At 36.9% G+C, this 17,607-nt stretch overlaps 1 long non-coding RNA gene across 1 annotated transcript; it reads right to left on the bottom strand.

The window, feature by feature from the left end:
• Positions 1–15,007: 15,007 nt before the first annotated feature.
• On the bottom strand, positions 15,008–17,607 carry LOC147474616 (uncharacterized). Its single transcript, XR_015207244.1, has 2 exons — positions 17,473–17,607; positions 15,008–15,227 (listed from the first exon to the last, which is right to left on the bottom strand). It is a non-coding gene; the product is annotated as an uncharacterized LOC147474616 (long non-coding RNA).

Below are 17,607 nucleotides of genomic sequence, written 5' to 3'. Positions count from 1 at the left end.
AAAAAAAAAATAATATAATAATAATAAAATATATATATATATATTATTACAAATTTGCCATTGTTCTAAAAAAAAACATGTTGTGTATTGGGCAACCCTCAACTACATCAAAAGAGTAACTTGTTGCAACCTCCTATTGCTCTTATCTTCAAAGACTCCACAAACGGAGCACCACAGATAGTGTACGGTTTGGATGACAGACAATAAAACCACAAATCCTTAGAGAGAACACCAAACAAAACACACAATCTTAGTTGTTCAAACTTCAAACACCTCAATTCCTCTCGACTCTCACTAAAACAACAACAATCAATTGAAGGGTTACAAGTCTTTCGATCAATAAATTGAGATTAGAAACAAAAAAGAACACAAAATCATCGTTATGAAACTGCTTGTCAGAAATTACGTAGTTTGGTAAAACCTTTGCCGATACAAATCCATTTTGAGTTTCATTTTTACCATTTAAAGTACATATCCATAGTGTCAAATGTCTCAAAAACGAAGGAAATCAGCTCAGGTGCAAATTTATTTTTCTCACAACAACAATCCAACTAATATTTCCAACATAAATGGGGTTCATGATTCTAACTCAAGACAACCCATATTCGATAAAGATGATGATCATGATTCATATATACAAGTAAAAGCAAACATCTTAATAATCTTAATAGTTATGATTTCATACAATGTAATAAAGCATTGATAGAAGGCAGTTAATAAGAAAACTTATTATATTTTACCATACAAAGATCAAAATAAAATGCCAAAATTAAAAGATGGATCATATTCATATTAAAGGATATAAAAAAAATATGGGGAAGACATACCCACCAGTTTGGTTGTATATTCTTGCTGCTTCTTGACTTCGCCATTAGATAGGTTTCACAAATCACTACCAAACGGCCACACCATGCCACTAAATAGATGATGTAGTGTCACCCCAATATGCTTTGGGTTAGGGTGATGCAGCCTAGCTAGGTCGTTGGTGTAGTCTTTATTTGACAACACCAAGTCGTTTGGGAGTATAGTAGTAGTATAAAGCGGCATCACCAAGTCATCTGAGAGTAGTATAAAGCAACATCACCAAGTCGTTCAAATACTTATGGAAATTTGGCCTTGGGGTGGCACTAACTGGTTGTCTAGAAACACTGAATACGACTTCACTGAGTCGCTCGAAATAATTAAATGTTGCCCCTTACAGTCATTTGTGATTTGAAGAATTGATCTAGTTGGGTCGTTTGGAATGAGTAATTGTCACACCCCGAATTTCGACAGAATTCGGAAAAACATTATTTGTCCCCGACTCTTCGATTTCCGAGGTGTGACGCACTCTCCACTCCCAAAAACCCATAAACAGTTTTAAAATATGCCGATAATTAAAACCAATAAAAATTTTAACTTAAACAACGATTCGTCTTCATTACCAAAAATAATTTACAAATGAAAATGCAAATAACCTTATCTCAATCGAAAATCTATATCACCTCGAGGGAAAAACAAAACTTATCACGAGATGAATGCTAACGAAACCACAAGCAAAGAACCAATCTTCTTCATCACTAAACTCAAAAAACTTATCAACTATGTTCATTGAATGAACACACCCGATAAGCAAACATGCAAATCGGTCGACATTATAAACAATGTTGGTGTGAGTAGCCCTAAAATACAACATATAATTGTACATATATATACATCCATACGGCAGTTAGTTCCTCCACCGAGGTTTTTAACTTTCAACGACTAAAACAACATCCTTAAGTACAATAATTTAGGCGGATAGTTCCTCTCCAGCCTTTAACTTCCCACTAACCACACAAACTATACGCATCATAGATAAGGCATGTAGTTCCTCCATCGAGGCCTTTTAGGTTTTAACTAAACAAATAACCAACTAAAACATATTACCATAATTAGATTATTTCAGGCTTTCTTTGCGTGTCCCTAAAATTCACGTCGTATCTATGTCTTACCTAGTTTCCCGGCTACCACAATCGCTACCCAACGCCGAAACATGTACATCCACATGCCTCCCCTTACATAATGAACCACTCGATGCGTAACCACCTCGGCGGGATGCGCGCACACCATGTAAATCCTCACACGGAAGCAATTATGTAAGTAATGCCACTATTCGGCATAAAATATTGCGCATCATCGTTCTATTTTGCGAACGGAATAATCAAGCCACTATTTGGCTACGCCAGAGGGCCATTCAAATTTCTTGAAACGCCGGAAGGGGCGCCGAAGGCCATTTAGATTAATCAAACGCCGTATAGAGGCCCATTCAGATTAATGAAACGCCGAAGGGCCAATCACATGAGTTGTGGTAGTCGGGTTCTAGGATTTTCGTTATGTAATTTATTCGGTGTCATACATTAATGACTCATAAACATTCCACTATATCACGTCTTGGTCAATTACCTTATTGCACTAAGCCATAATATCTAGAAACATCTAAATTATATCTCATAGTCACTTTCATTCTTTTCACGTGCCAATATATTATTACAGACTACACCACACTCCCGCAAATATTCATTCAATACTATATTAGCATCTCACATATAAAATAATGGAGTGTATATACATTTCTCCAAGATATTGCATTAATATAACTATCCCAAAGATATTATATCATGTCACAATGCTTCAACGTGTCGCATACATTTTATTATAACGTATTATGAATATAATATCTCCTAACATCTCCATATCGTCACGTGTCAAAAATACACAACATCAAGGTCAAATATTTCTTAGATAATGACCACCAAATTATCTGAAAACCACAACATTTTATTACTATATGTGTCCATATAATATACACATAAAACGTAAGCACAAATAAACAAATCCACAAAAAAATGATATATATATATCTTTACACACTACTCACGTCAAATCTAAATTAGATAATGACCAACCAAGTTATACAATATCAACAATATTTTATATAATCAAATATGTGAAAAATTGGAAAAGTCAACATTCACAGTCAACGGTCAAAGTCAAAGGTCAACACATCATGGTCAAGGTCAAACTCAACATGTCATGGTCAAGGTCAAACTCAACATGTCATGGTCAAAGGTCAACCGTCAACCGTCAAAGTCAACGGTCAAAGTCAAAATCAAAATGTCATGGTCAAAGTCAAACTTTCCTGGTCAAAGTCAAAGTCACCACATCATGGTCAAAGTCAACACATCATGGTCAAAGTCAACACATCATGGTCAAAATCAAAGTCAACCCATCATGGTCAAAGTCAACACATTATGGTCAAAGTCAACCCATCATGGTCAACCCCATCATGGTCAAAGTCAAAGTCCAATGTCAATCACAAAGTCAACCCATCATGGTCAAAATCAAAGTCAACCCATCAACCAAAGCCATGGTCAAAAATCAAAGTCAACCCATCATGGTCAAAGTCAACACATCATGGTCAATGTCAAAATCAACACGCGTCATGGTCAAAGTCAAACTATCGTTGTCAAAAGTCAAACCGTCGTTTCGTGTTTTTTTGTGGGTTCAGGTCATAGCCATGGTTCATGGCTAAGGTCAAAGGTCGCATGGCTCGTGAGCTCATAACCAAGGTCATGGTTCGGACCTAACCCAAGCCCCAAACCTTAAAACCCGAAAGTCTAAACATTGGAAGACCCAATTGGATATATTTTAAGTCCTATGGACTGGTCCCAAGTAATACTAGAAACGGGCCCAAAAACTTTAGACTAAATTGGCCCAAAACAGCTAATTAGTTTGCCCCAAATCCGGAATAGAACTCGGCCCACCACTAACACTAAACTGAAATTTCGGTCCAACCACTATTGAAATTTCGGCCAAGCCACCCTTGAAATTTCGGCCAAGCCACTAAAAGAAATCGGCCCAAGACAAAACACTTAAACATTTTGGCCCAACAACTTAAAATAGAATCCGAGCCCAAACAACAAAACAAAATCGGCCCAACCAAAAACAGCTAAGGCCCAAGCCCAAATCGGCTTGTTACTGTTCATCTTCTCTTCCACCAACAGCAGCCCAAAATCCGGCCACCACAAAACCGATCGTCCTCCCCTTTCAACACATCGGTTTAACTCAATTTGCAAAACCCAACACCTTTAACAAAAGCAAAAACCGCAAATCATAAAAACCAAAAACTATTCCTAAATCTAGATCTGGAATTTCGGCCACCATTAGAGCTTGTTCCAAGCTCAAATCGACAGCCCCAACCATCCCCACTACCACCAAACATCATCCCCTCCACTCACAATACCACAAACACAGTTCAAACACGAAAATCACAATCAAAACCCCAAATTCTCAGTATCCCAGTAATGGCAGTAACGCCATTGACGAATTTCCGAGCTTCAAACCGCCCCCAACAGCACTCACTCAAACCCCCCACTCACCTCCAACAACCCATAACCACCCCACGACTTTAACTCCTACCATCATCGATTTTGGCAATGGTCGAGATCACTCTCCAACAGATCTCGACCGCCATTGCCGCTGTTCGAGCTCCCCACAACCCTCGTCCGACAGTTCAACCACCCATAACACCTTACCACAGTTCAATCTTCCTACCCCCCACCACCACAACAAGAAGAAAGTTCACACAAGCCAAATATGATTTCGTTCAACTGTTGGGTGACGCCATTGATGCTCTGTCGAAGCTTCGACAGTTTTCCCAACTCACAAAGTTTGGACAGTTTAATACAAATCCGAATTTAATAAAATTTAATAACACAAATAGCACGAATTCCAATACAATATGATAATGAACAGTATAAAAAACGAAACAATATACGCCGATGTGTGTAAACTACAAATCCGGTGAAATAGCAAAATAGCTACTCACCTGAATTAAAACCCGACCAAATCCTCAGTAGTCGTCCGAACCTCCACCCCCCACCCTCCGAAATTCTCTCGCCTCCATTTTCATTATTTTATTATTCTCTGAACCCTATTTTCTAGAACAATGTGTTTATATACTTGGGTCCGAAACCCAAGCCCAACGCAGACTCGGGCCCAAAACCAGGCCCACGTATCCCGAGTTCAATCCGACAAATTTTGAAAATAAATAATTAAATTAATTAATTAAATAGATAAAAACGTATTTAAAAAATACGGGCGTTACAGTAATAGTATACACACCAACAATCAGTACTCTTATTTGGTTTCAATTCTTCCATGGAGATTAAACTTAGAAGCTAAAACTAGTTCTCTTAAACACTAAATTGTAGTATCAATCATTTTTCAATGAAACCAAACCATATATATCCATATATTTTCAATTGACTTTCTTCTATGGGCCCATTTAGCATCGCTGAATTTTTCAGTTCCATATCTATAAGCATGTGGATTTATTGTTAGACCAACTTTGTCACACCCCGAATTTCGACAGAATTCGGAAAAATAATATTTGTTCCCGACTCTTCGATCTCCGAGGTGTGACGCACTCTCAACTTCCAAAAACCCATAAACAATTTAACTATGTTGATAATTAAAACCCAATAAAAATTTCGAATTAACAAAAGTCCTATTCATTACAAAAATTTACAAATGAAAAATGCAAATAATCTTATCTCAACTGAAAATCTATATCACCTCAAAGGAAAACAAGGCCTATCTTGAAATGTGACGCTAACGCAAACCACAAGCAGCAACCAATCTTCTTCAACACTAAACATGTCAAGACTTATCAACTATGTTCATTTAATGAACACACCCGATAAGCAAACATGCAAATCGGGTTAGCATTATAAAATGCTGGTGTGAGTAGCCCTAAAATACAACATATAATTATACATATATATACACAATCCATAAGGCCGTTAGTTCCTTCCCCAAGGCGCCTTAACTTTCAACGACTAATATAACATCCTTAAGTACAATAATTAAGGTCGGTAGTTCCTCCACTGAGGCGCCTTAACTTTCCACTAACCACACAACAACTATACGCATAATAAATAAGGCATGTAGTTCCTCCATCGAGGCGCCTTAGGTTCTAACTAAACTACTAACTAGCTAAACATATACAATCACCTATCTAAAGATATATAATTTACCAACATATTACCATAATTATATTAATTAAGGCTTTCTTTGTGTGTCCCTAAAATTCACGTCGTATCTATGTCTTACCTAGTTTCCCTGGTTACCACAATTGCTTCCCAACGCCGAACATGTACATCCACATGCCTCCCCTTACATAATGTACCACTCCGTGCGTAACTACCCCGGCGGGATGCGCGCACCGTAACCCTCACACGAAAGCCATTATGTAAGTCGCCACTATTCGGCATAAAAAATATCGCGTGTCTCGTTCTATTTTGCGAACGAAATAATCAAGCCACTATTCGGGTTCGCCCGAAAGGGCCATTCAAATTTTCTTGAAACGCCCGAAGGGGCCAATCACATTACTTACGCCTGAAGGGCCATTCAGATTCAACTGAAGCGCCGGAAAAGGTCAATCAAATTGCACACGCCCACACAGGGCTAATCACATGAGTTGTGGTAGCTAGGTTATAGGATTTTCATTACGTAATTTATTCAAGTGTCATACATTTATGACTCATAATAATTCCATATATCATCGCGGGGTCAAATACCTTATTGCACTAAGCCACAATATTTAGAAATATCTCAATTATATCTCATAACCACTTTCATTCTTTCACGTGCCAATATATTATTGAACTAAGTCATACTCCCGTGGGAAAATATCCACACATACTATACTACCTCATAGTAGCATCTCACATATAAAATAATGGAGCGTTTATACATTTATGTCTCCAAAACTATTGCATTCAATATATATATCCCAACATATTATATAATGTCACAATTTCTTTAAACGTAACGCATACATTTTTATAGCGTTTTAGGAATATTATATCTCCTAAAGTTTTTATCTCGTTCACGTGTCAAAATATACACAATATCAACGTCAAATCTTTCCAAGATAATGACAACCAAATCTATACAAGCTTCAACAACATTTAGCATTTGATTTGTCCATACAAGTTACAATATAAAATGTAGCACAATTAAACAGTCCACAGTCCACAATCAAAGCCCAATATATATATATATGTTTTACACACTACTCACGTCAAATCTTAATTAGGTAATGACAAACAACGTTATATAATTTTCGACAATATTTTATTACTATATTTGTCCATATTCTTAAATATGAGAAAAACTGGAAAAAGTCAACATTCCACAGTCAACAGTCACTGGTCAAAGTCAAAGTCAAAGTCAAAGTCAACGGTCAATGTCATCGGTCAATGGTCAAAGTCAAACTGTCGTTTCCATGTTCGACAGGTTCAGGGTCATAGCCATGGTTTATGGCTAAGGTCAACGGTGTATGGCTCATAGGCTCATGACTAAGGTAATGGTTCAGACTCAACTGACCAAGCCCAAACCTTAGACCCCGGCCCCAAAAGTTTAAACATTTAAAAACCCAATTAGATATATTTTAAGTTATATGACCAGCCCAAAAACCAAAATTAGAAACTGGCTCAAAACACCAATGGGTTCGGCCCGGAGAACAACACTTAAACTAAAACTGGTCCACAACTTAAACTAAACTGGTCCGAGACAAAGGATTAATCCGGCCCAATAACTAACTAGTGTTTAGGCCCAAAAACTTCAACTGAACTGGCCCAAAACACAAATGGGTTCGGCCTAAAAATTTGAACTGAAACCGGCCCAAAACGGAAAATAGAAATGAATCTGGTCCAACCCAAAACCGATATGGTCCGCCCAACTAAATGATTTCGCCCCAAACCGAATTAGAGTTAGAATAGGTGTGACTGGGAGCACCGGATCTAAATCTCGGTCATCCCCTCCACCAGACCAGCCACCACCGGGTTCTCCTCCTCCTCCCACTCCATCACATCGGTTTGACTCCTATTGGAAAACCCAACACCTTTAATTAACACAAAAACCTCAAATGCTTAAATCTAGATTTCACCAAAACTAGATCTGGAAAGAATTTCAAGCCGCCATTAATGGCTTCTCTAAGCTCCACTCGACAGCCCTCACGCACCCTAATTACCCCACTTCAACCCATTATCAACAATCCATTCAAATCCACACCCAAAATCACAACAATACCTTAACCAATTCAATCGGATTTACGTTCATGGTCACATGCGATCTCGGCCGCCATTAACGCATCTTGGGAGCTTCCAACAGCTCTATGCTAACCACCAACCATCAACCTACCAACATCACAACATAAAAGAAAGTTCAAACACGCCAATAGGATTTCGTTCAACTGTTCTGGCGACGCCATTAGCGCCTGTTCAAAACTTGAACAAATCTTCAACAGCCCACCCAAATCCGACATTTAAACCTCCCAATACAACCAATCCAACCACATATTTACAGGTCACAAATCTAATCCCAACCCAAAACAGTACAACAGTTTCAACGGTGTCCATTACAAACGATAGTTCGGGACTCGCGCCGCCATTGACGCTCTTTCGAGCTTCAACATCCCAATAAGCCCAACAGTTCAATGATAACCAAAAAATAACTAATAATTAACCAGTTTAATAAATAACACGATATGACGAAGAATGATGAACAGTAAAACTGTTACTGTATACCGGTGAAGTAGAAAACTAACTACTCACCTGTATTAACAGCTCCTACGAATTCCTCCGAGTCCGAGTCATCGCGCTCCACCCTCCAACAATTCAGCTTTTATTTCTGCCTCCATTTTTATTATTTTTTTTATTCTCTCAAAACCCTATTCTCCAGAACAATGTGATTATATACTTGGGTCTGAAACCCAAGCCCAACACAGACTCGGGCCCAGAAATCAGGCCCGCGTATCCCAAATCCAATCCAGCGAATTTTAAATAAATAATTTAATTAATTAATAAATAGAAAAATATGTATTTTAAATATGGGCGTTACAAACTTCCTCCTTTTACAGATTATTATATTCATTGCACAGTTGCTCTATTATAAAACATGCTTTGTTTCTGATTTCTAAGTCAAAACATAATCTATACAGTACATGTGCATATAGTTCTCTCAAGACGTAAAACTATGTCTCTCAAGACGTAAAACTATGACGCACCTTGCTCAGATTACTTGGAAATAAAAGGTATGAACTAGTTGGAAAGTGACAAAGAATAAGAAATGAGTTGGTGGTAACCGGTATTTTTTTGGTTTATTTGGTTTGGACTTTTTTAGTGGAGGGTGCTTTCGGCCTTGGGTAGTTCCCAACACAATTGCAGACCCCAAGTTGCGCTGGGGTCTGCCTAACACAATTTGGGGTCTGTCAATAATAGGACCCTTGTAATTTGGGAGATTTTGTTTTTTTTTATGGCGTTGGCGGTAAACAACATTAACGTACTTTTATCTGTCTTTAGAGAATCTTTAGGCGAGATACTATCTAATAGCCCGTAAAAACTCTACTAGATTACTCTAACTTTATTCTTATGGTATCAATTTATTTATTTCCTACTCTCACATATAGATTTATGCAATATATGGAGTGCGGAATCGTTCTACTCCTAAACTACCAAGATATAATAGAATCCAATAATCAAACACAATGAACAATAGTGAGAGTAATATTTATAGAGGTGAATTTATACTATGAAACTAAACATAGGAATTTAACTTATACTAATTTAACTAAGCAATTGAATATGACTTGAATAAAATATGGAGAAGAAATTAGGGGGATTTGATTTATTCCTAATATGTTAGTGTAGATTATTGCAATCCTAACCAATTAAGATTAAGTATTTGATCCCTAATTATTCATGACAATCTCTGTCAACTAATAATTAGCATGTGAGGAAGTTAAACTCATTCTCATGGCGAATCAACTAACCTACTAGAGTGAAACTCTTAACAAACAATAATTCTAACTAACATATCAAGTCTTCATCAAGCTTCATCAAACCCTTTTAATGGAGGTTTAGCTAGAAGTCATTAGACTATCATTAATAAAAGAATAAGAAAAAAACATAATGAAGAACAATAACTTGACTTTTATTAATTTAATGGAGGCTACAAACTAAACTAATTAACTAAAACTAAACTAAACTACAGAGAGAGAGAGAGAGAGAGAGAGAGAGAGAGAGAGAGAGCCCTAATTTATTCTAAACTAAAGAAGAGAATAGTCAAGTTTTGTTTTAGCCTTAACCCTCTTTATATAGGAGAGGGTTAGGTTACAATTTTGTGCATGGACTTGGAGCCATATTTTGGGCCATGAAATCAAGCCCAAAACCTAATTACATATGTCTAAAAAGGGTTTCTCTACACAAAATTACTTTAACACCTTTTTCATCCAGTTCTGCTACTCTAATTGGGTCACGGCTTAAATCATTAGAAAGCTCTTTCCGAGCCGATCATTTTGACATATAGTAGGCCCAATTCCGAGGTCTGAGTCCAAAGATACGGCCTGCGGAAGTTCTATTGACTTTTCTGCTTTTTTTCTACCCGCGTTGACTTTTTTAACTTTTCAGCTTTGACTAGGCTTTAAAAATGAATTTTCTCCTTCTGAATTGTAGAAAAGTGAGATAACATAGTTTATTGTTTTAATGGCTAAACCGTATTGGTTGTCGCATGATCGCAATTGTGCTTTGTAATATTGTCCACCATATCATTTTCTGTTCATCTCTGAACTTGCTCTGATTACATGCACAAAAAATTGTTCAAGTAGCACGTGTATTCAGCATCTTGCAGTCCACAACATTGGTGCGCACATAATTAAATAGACATCGATCAGCGAGGCATTGATATGCTCTCCCCTGTGATCTTTGCACTTTTCAGTGTTTTTAGAAGTTGACTTACTACGTGCTAAAACTCAATAATTCCTTACTCACTGTTTTTTTTCTTTGAGAATGTCAGGTCTAGTTTCGAGTAGGGATTTAGTTCCAACTTCTAAGACAATAATTTAAATGATCACAACCTGGAATCTACACTTTGGAGAACTAAGTGAAAGGATTTTATAGATAGATTTTTTTTTTACACAAGTTATCTAAAATTTGTAAGTTTGTTTATAGTTAAATAAAGTTTGTAGAGAGATAAGTTTGTTTTAGCTACAAGTCTTTTAGAAACAGTCACTACCATCTCAAATCCCTAACATAATATACCTATCTCTAAACATATCATGCTAGCATGTAGAATTGAAATGATATTTCATCTCTCGAAATATCATTCCAACTCCTAGTTCTACTTTACCACAATTGATCGATAATTGTCAATCTCGTCATTTTGGGGACGGGATGAAAAATAGAACCTAAGTCTTTTTAAGTAGTGATTTTGAAATCCTAAATTTGTAGCATGATCCTCACATGAGCATCATTAACCCTCCCCTTGGGAGAGTTTTAGCTCATGATCCTAAGATTGAATTAAACTACAAGAAGATATGTGAAATGAAAAAGAAAGAGAATGAAACAATAAAACTACAACCTGTTTACCTAAATGAAGAAGAGTTTATTAAAAACTAGAGAGAGTTCCCCATTAACAAGTTACAAGCTTTTCTCTAAAAACTAAGAACTAAAAAACAAAATTAAAGACATGGATGTAAATGAAAAGTAAAAGTCAAGGAAGTAAAAGCTTCCAACTCCCAAAATCAGCCCCCTTTACATAAGAGAGCCTTTTCTCTTCTCCCACGTGAAACACTCTCCTCTCATTTATTTTTCACTTATCCACAACTAACTCCCATTTGACACCTTTCATTTTTTAGATAATCATCACCTAAATCCAACTAACTCATTAACTTCATGCAAGGTGTCAAAATTGCACCAATTATTTGCACCTTTGTCTTGACTTGCATGATGACTCATCAAATCTTATGGGCCCGCCTAGTGGGTCCACGTCTGATCGATGGCGATCCGGTCTTTTGGCATTTTACAACTTCCGCCTATTTGTAGAGTTCACCGCGACCGATCGTCGGGCAGCTCACTCGTCGCATTCGAGTCCCGGGTTCAAGAGATATGAGCTTCGGAAGTTTGATGCTTCCGCATGTAATCCCGTTTGATTGGATTACGTACTATTTGAGTCTTTGGGCTTTAGTCCGAATTTGTTGGGTTTCACATGGGCTTGATCGGAAGGCATGTGTATACTCCCTATTCCGTGCTTAAATCTTTGGCTTTATCATAATTTTTACATTAGTTGCTCCAACCTGCAAAAAGCACGAAGATGCGATTATTTCATGATTATTAAGCACAAAATTGACCGAAATGTTATGTCTCTACAGGTTTTTATAATACAGTTTTGGGTGCTTATCACCCTGCACAATGCAAACTTAGATCATGGATCCATCCCTGGGGACTGGGGTTAATCCAACTGATAGATGTGTTTTATGCCAAGAACCGAAATTTGATGATGCATGAATTATGGGTCAGATTTGTTTATAAAGATGCCCCATCTGCTCTAAGTGTGGAATGATTGGACACAAGTTATGGAAATGTACTCATCTTATAACAAGCAATACAAGAGATTGATGGATGTAAAATTATAAATTGCATATGCACACCGCACATGAAAGGAAACCCACAAAGAGATATTGTTACCAATATCCCAAGCCTTCCATTGGTTTGTTACATCTAGCAGTTGGTCAAATAGTAAGCCAAATCAATTTGTGGAGTATGTAGTGAATGGAAACCTTAATGTTACATAAATTATATTACAAAGTACAAACTGACACCAGCAACTTGACAAGGCACGTTATACTATGATGCTGAAGCTCGTTTAAATTCCTACGTTGTATTTGTCATTTCAAACACATAGAACAAACAGATATTGCCAAATTCTGCTCTGTATCTTAACGTTGTTTTGAGGGTGTCAACTCTAGAGCATTGAATAACACACTAAACACCTTTTCTCAAAATATTTCGAACTTGGTACAGTAAAGTTCTTCAACATGGATTGTTCGAATATGCATGTCATTATAGGAAGGGTAAAGGTTTTAAAAAGTGATGAGGGAGGGAGAACTGAGAATGGTTATAACGCCGGATTAACTGAATAGTGGGTCTGTTCTTCGAGATACTTGTGTTGCCTCAGAGATGTATATCTTAAGGGTCATGGTTCTAGTTTTTGCTGGAACCTATTGGATATCGCCTTGTGAAATTTGGCGAGAATATTATATGTAATGGCCTATACGAATTGGGTTTACAATAGCGTTTTATATCCTTGAGTTGAAATGCAAATGAAAAAATGTTCAAGTCTCTCACCATAGTTATAGGTCTCTACATCAGTTGGATTATCGAAAAAAAAAAGGTCTCTACATTAGTTTTAGATAGCTATTTGAATAGCCAATACCACCTGATGAAGTAAGTCAGTTCTTCCTCAATATAGTTAAACAGGTAAGTTGACAATAGTTAGCAAATAGGCAATCGACCTTAAACTTGTTTCTGGGTGTAGTATGTGTGACCCATCGTCGACTTAGAATACTGCACTCAACTTTTAAAACAAATAAATGTCATGTATCTAAACGTCTAGTTTATATTTAAGATAACAGAGTTATGAGTTTCGATTGGTTGAATGGAAAAGAAAAAAAAAAACTAGTGAAAAATGTGATGCCAAACAATATTCAGAATCCAGTGAAGAATCTTTTAGCTTAATTTGTACGATACGTGTTAGCAAAACAAGATTTAAAATGGTCCAATGCCTTTTAAAGAGAAAGTGATCATTTGGAACTTCACCGAATATGATCATTTAACAAGTTTTTTTTTTCTTTTTCATTAGTTAATATGGAGAGAAAGAGAGGAGATACCAGAGAAAAAAGACAAGAAAAGAGAACTAGGAAAGAGAGAGAAAAGCCTGAGACAGAGGAGAGAGAGAGTCACAAAGAGGGAAAGTAGGAGATTATCCTCCGAACAGCTTCCATATTTGTCCTCGTTATTTGATTCAGGGTTTCAGTTGAAACTGGAGTAGCAGAACAATAATTTGATTTGATATTCGACGCCGAACAGCTTCCATATTTGTCCTCGTTATCATTCCACTTGAAGAAAGCACATCTCCTTTCCCTCGGAAGACGATCCGAATGTTTCTCACAGACGATGAAACGACGTCAAGGATTCGCTGATGTATTTGAAATTCTCTTATGCACTACACTTCCACATATTGGGCACCTCATTTCTTGATGGAATTTCACCATTTATTAAAGAGATAAAAAAAAAGAATTTAATCAAATGTATGTCATTTTGTAAACATCAGAATAAATCAATCAAGTTTTGAATATCATAGATTATTACCAATTAGTTAGAGGATGCTGGGTTGAAACTGACTCATTTGGTTTTATTATTTCCTTCCGTCTAAACTTCCAAAGTTCTCGGCCATTACCTCATTTTCATCTACATCTCCACAAATTCACATCGTCATTGCCACTCCCATTTTAACTAAATCACTCAACAAATGATCATAACACTTTTATCCTCAAATCCCAATTTCCTTATAACTAGCCCACCCAATTCACGTGCCCATAAAACAATATCAAACCCAAGCCAGGCAACAACAAGAAAGTGTGAATACTTTGATTTACACAAAGAACTAATTCCATATAACAAAGCATGGGAGTGGCAGAAGTCGATTGTTAAACAAAAACAATGTTTAATAGACTTAGATGAAGATTGTTCAGATACACTTATTATTTTACAACACCCAAATTCGTATTTTACAAAGGTGAGTGAGTGAGTGAATTTTAGTTAGAATACCCAAACATTTATTATTTTACATGCATTTTTGTAACAAAGCATGGGAGTGAGTGAATTTTTGTAATTTTAGTGAGTGAGTGAATTTTACAGAGGTGAGTGAATTTTAAAGAGGTGAGTGAGTGAGTGAATTTTACAATACCCAAACTGTCACAGCCCGAATTTATAAACAATAACAAAGTGAATATTTGAAATATAAAAAAAAAAATCTCAAACATCACTAGGTTAACTTGTTTAGAAACCCAGACTATGACAGGGGATACTACACATACAAAACCATAACAGCCATGTCATAAAAGAATCAATTTAAAATAAAATAATCTCAATAATTATCCGCAACTTCTTTATTAAGATAACATCCTTCCAAATAAACATCAAACAAACTCTCCAAATAAATTCCTCACTACCATGTTCTCATGCCATGAAAATAAACTACGTTATTACATTCTTTCAATAAATAATCAGACCTAAAAGAAAAATAACGAACTGCTCCAGGCACGAATCCCAATCACACGCCGCGGTTCCACTGCCTTCCACCTATGTTCCCAAGAACACACCCACGTTGCCAAAACAAAGCAAACATGGGTCAGCAAATTGAATTTGCTGGTATGAGTAGACTAAATACATATAAACATTTCAAACTTTACTTATTCAACTAACACTTTAAATCTATCATAACCTAATCATTCTCAGCTTGGAAGACAGTTAGTTCCGTCATCTCAACCGGCATAGTTTCTTCCCAAGCAAAACTTTCATTTTATTAACTTCCATTGTATTAACTCATTCTAATAACTCCTTTTAATATCTAAATAATTGAATTACACTTACCGATATCCGGCCATTGTATAAATAAGGGTAGGACCGCGTCCCTGCACAAAATATTATTAAGTCCTACCCTCCTGCAAAAGAAAGTTAGAACTTGTATATATAACATATGTAGATATTCTATATGTATTCAAAGGTAAACCCAAGCACACTCGTATAAACAAATCCATTTCTCTTATCAATTAATCAATTACTTTTCTTATACATCCACCCTTTTAGTACCTACTCCACGATTTACACTCCACACATTTTGCCAAATCACACATTTCTGTGCTTCTCCCCCATCGAATACCACAATATCATAGCCATCTCGGGCTTTCATACACGTATTTCACATGACCTCGTTGGGCACAAAAACTCGGTCATTCATGGCACATTCAATGAATACCTTAGGTCATTCCCGCCACATTCAAGGAATACCTATCATATCACTAACGGGCCATTCATGGCACATTCAATGAATGCCCCGGTCATTCCCGCCACATTCAAGGGATACCCAATCCTACATTCTCGTACACTCAAGGAATACAACTTACTTACAAGGGCTTAATACCTTAGTTCCTCTTTAGGGGCGCTTCACTACAATCTGGTCATTCATGGCACATTCAATGAATACCCTTATATAACACTAACGGGCCATTTATGGCACATTCAATAAATGCCCACCTAACATATGACATCATCATCATAAAAAACTTCGGTTCCAAAACTTGAAGCGGAGAGTTCTAAAAGGGTGCGGTAAGTTTTGTTTACGCGTTATTGTATTTTATTGAATAGATTATTTCGAGAACGTAGGAATATCTTGATTCAATTATTTTTGGTTTACTGGCGTTATTAATTTCCATGAATGTATAAGTGTCGAACGTTGTGTATCGTAAAAGACGAGAAAAAATCCCACAAAGAATAAATACACGCATTACAAAGTATATTTATAAAGGTCCTAGCCTAAGTCAAACATGCTAGTAGTCCTAGACTTATCTTAATAGACCTAATCATAATTTTAGAAAAAAGTCAACTTTTCGGGTCAACTGGTCAAAGTCAACCTTGGTCAAAGTCAACGTCAAAGTCAAAGTCCACTCGTCAATACCAAAGTCGAGTCCACTCTGGTCAATAAATAATATTGGTCAACCTAACCTAAACTCCAAAACCCAAAAGCCCAAAGCACTAGGGGCCCATAGTCTAACTTAAGTCAAAATAGAAAAAATCAAAAGTTAAAGCCTAAGCCCAACCCACGATTTTCGGGCCCAAGCCCAAATCAGACTTTACTGCTTCATCTTCTTCTTCCTCCAGCACCTCTCTTCCACTCCAGCCACCACCGGCCATCCAATAAGACTCGTAGGTGTTACCTAACCAACACTATAAGGGATTCGGCCCAATCTCAAACCCAACCAAGGGTCGTCTCCCTCACCAATGCCATTAGCTCTCTCCCTCGATCCACCACCACAAATTTCCAACCCCCAACACTTCTAATCTACTCGAAAATAACCTACATCAAAACCCCTACTTCTTTAGTTCATACAAAAACCCAATTCACTGATTCCCCAATTCCTTCCTCAAAACTGGATCTATAGTTCGACCTCCATTAACGCCCTATTCCCGAGCTTCAACTTCGCACTCTCCAGTGCACAATCAAACATCAACATCCAAATTCAAACTAACAATTAAACATCAACAATCAATTCAAACTAATAGTATAACATCACAACAAAAATTCCAACAAAACAATTCATTCAACCAACACAAAACAGGACGATTTGGGTTCTGGTGACGACGCCAGTAACAACCAGTGTCAAGGCTTCGATAGTTAAATGCTCAAATTCGTTAGAATTTATCTACTGCAGTGGTTCAAAATCTAACCATTAACAGAGTAGGCAATATTGCAATTACAGAAAACGACATTTACTGATATGTTTAATCGAAACAAATAAAAGAGATATAATGTATTATGACTACTCACAGTTATAAACCGAACAGCCCGAACAGCTCCCCGAAATCGAAACCCGTCGTCTACTATCACGCGAAACGATAATCTTCCTCGTTCAAAACCCCTTTTTTTTTCTCAGTAAAACTCTCACTTTTTTCTAAAACTCTC

The sequence above is a fragment of the Coptis chinensis genome, chromosome 9, assembly GCF_015680905.1.
Source record: "Coptis chinensis isolate HL-2020 chromosome 9, ASM1568090v1, whole genome shotgun sequence".
Lineage (NCBI taxonomy): Eukaryota > Viridiplantae > Streptophyta > Magnoliopsida > Ranunculales > Ranunculaceae > Coptis > Coptis chinensis.
The sequence above is the reverse complement of the archived record's forward strand: the minus strand, read 5'-3'. Positions and strand labels throughout refer to the sequence as shown.